This window comes from Anneissia japonica, unplaced genomic scaffold (genome assembly GCF_011630105.1).
Source record: "Anneissia japonica isolate Jap-2015-1 unplaced genomic scaffold, ASM1163010v1 scaffold1415_len311187_cov125, whole genome shotgun sequence".
In the NCBI taxonomy this organism is placed as follows: domain Eukaryota; kingdom Metazoa; phylum Echinodermata; class Crinoidea; order Comatulida; family Comatulidae; genus Anneissia; species Anneissia japonica.
This window is the reverse complement of record NW_022706946.1, coordinates 39,845-42,447: the sequence shown is the minus strand read 5'-3', so window position 1 is coordinate 42,447 and position 2,603 is coordinate 39,845. Positions and strand designations below refer to the sequence as shown.

General features: G+C 35.3%; 1 long non-coding RNA gene across 1 annotated transcript in view; it reads left to right on the top strand.

Annotated features, from left to right (window-relative positions):
• Nucleotides 1–552: 552 nt before the first annotated feature.
• The window catches only part of LOC117106234, a 12,938-nt gene continuing 10,887 nt past the window's right edge, over nucleotides 553–2,603 (top strand). The window contains exon 1 of the long non-coding RNA XR_004445026.1: nucleotides 553–1,525. This is a non-coding gene — a long non-coding RNA (uncharacterized LOC117106234). The remainder of the gene's footprint in view (nucleotides 1,526–2,603) is intronic.

Below are 2,603 nucleotides of genomic sequence, written 5' to 3'. Positions count from 1 at the left end.
AGCATTCATTTTATTGGTACAGTAATACAATTTGCTGTGCAATACAGCTAAACAACAGGTACTGTACGTATTATATGTTAAATGTTAACTTTTTTTGTAGGCTAGTCATACCGAATTTACTGGGCTAGCCTATGCTGCTAAGCCTATTTTTCGCGTCTAGGCCTAGGGTAGGCCCTAACTGGCCTGCTTATTCGGAAAGGATTCAATAGAAATGTTCCACAAACCGATCTTTCCGGAAACCGAACATCGTATTGTGAAAGTGCACTGTACATACAAATAGATTCCTGTATTTATGTTTCGCTGCAAAATTTCCCATACAGAGGCAGCAGAAAGATTTTTCTGTATCTGTCAGTGTTACTTCATCGGTGGGGGGGGGGGAGGGGCAGCATGATTAGCATGTCAAAAATATGGTATTTGGGCCTTCCGAAGCTGGCAAGATAGTGGCTAGTGAAAGGGATTGAGGACCAGTAAAAATATTAATTTACTGGTCCACTTGGCTAGTTAAAAAAAAACCTTAAGGGAAACCCCTGTTCAGGCATCTTGAATCAAACTAAACTCGAGCAAACAAAACGAAGATCTTCTAGTCTGTATGAAAATGAAGAAAACAGTAATCTAAACTCTACATTGCGATCTGTATTTAAGCACACTTTGTTCATCTGTGTATATAGAAACTAGGGATTAATCACTAGGGATAGAAACTATCGAAAAAAAACCCCAAAAAACAGGTACATTCCCACAGAGTTCAAAATAATCTAAGTATCTAAAATACAGAATTAAGAGCGTTCCCACAAAGTTTAAAAGACTAGAAACTAAGTAAGGAAAGTAACCTATCGATCTTTGGATTTGAAGATGTGCTGCTAGATTTAAATTAACTGTGACCAAATAGACGATAAGCCATTATGTTAAACAAAGGGTAGACGCAAACAAAGAATTAAGAACGTTCCAACAATAAAAAGAGCACCTAATGAAGATAATTAAATATTGACCGAAGCCAGGACTCTTATTGTTAGATGGATCTCAAGGCGAGAAGACAGTGCATTAGTAAGTTGGTAGTAAGTTTAGTACTGAAAATTCAGTTCTTTTCTATTCCTATGAAAGACAGTTGAAACAATCCGGACAGCAATGTCGGTAAATGCATTTGTCACACATTCCGGTAGAGCAAAAACAAGAGTAATCATACTTTATGATTTCAGTAGTTGATTCATCTACAGGAAAAACATCGACGTTAAAAAACACAAAACTTTCCCAGCCTCCGTTCTCAGAGATCCAATCACCAAACCTTTCAATAACGAATTCACCCGTATATTTCTTGAGTTAAAAAATTTCGTTCTCGCTCTTTCCCTTCGCAATTAAAGCGCAAAGAAGATACAGATCATGATGCGGCTCTAATTAATTTCTTCTCCGGCAAACTTTTCTTTCAAACGTGTGATAAGCTGATCGGGACAGAAACCGCTAAACGTTGACAATTCAGGAATATATTCTTTTTCGATCTGCTCAGCAATACGAATAACAGCAAACAGTAACGGTGAGTCCCACGTAATTTTATCATTTGCTTTATATTCTATGTAAGCTTAATTGTTTTGCTTGTCCGGCAACCATGCTGAATGGAGATAAGAAAACTTGATCTTTTTCTACTCAATGAATTATATACACATATCACAAAGGGTGACGTATCGACTGTGACGTAGTAACACAAACAAGTTCGGACATGTCCGAAATGACGTCATAAATTTATTATTCATATTTTCTATAGGATTAACGGCTATAAAGGGTCGTCAATAGACATAATAAAAATATAATACATGTATTGAAAAACATCGTATCCAGTTTTACCACTACGTCATAAATTAATTATTCATATTTCAAGGTCCGGTAAAAGAAAACAATAGGTCTTCGACCGGAAGTTAAGGTCACAAGGTCATTTCCATTGTTCTAAATATCGATGAGTAGTGCCCTAAACAATAGAATTGAGGGGATTAGGAGGGAAGAGAATAGAATTCTTTTCATATGCAAATTATTTCTTTTGTTGGACTATGTACTAAATCTTTCTACTGTCGCTGCGTTTCCGTTGTTGTGAGAATGTGTATAGCGGGATGTTTGAATGTACTATAAGTAATGAAAAGTTTATTGGTCTCACAAAAATCAATGAGAACCTGACCAGTATTATTTCTAATTCCTCTCGAATGTTGTCCTAGACAGTTTTCTCTACCTTGATATTTACCTACTTTCGCATTTTCGCCGCAAATAATTATAATTGTTTTATTTTTATATGTTCGTGTAATTGTTTGTAGGTCTTTATACAGCCTATCTAGTTCCCTGCCGTCTTTATCAACTCTAACGCTAGTTGGTGCATAAACATTAACGATACAAATTACCTTCTATTCTCTTGTTTTTAATTTGCAAAAACCGAAATCCTTTCAGATACTTTCCAATATTAGTGAATGCTTTTAACCCATCTCTTTTCTATCATTATGGCAATAAATTGTCTTATTCACATGATTTAAAATACGAATTGAGATATGACTTAGCCATTACAGTAATTTGAGATCGCACTACCCTCTGCGTCCAGATATAATTTTTTTTTTTTTTTTTTTTTTTTTTTT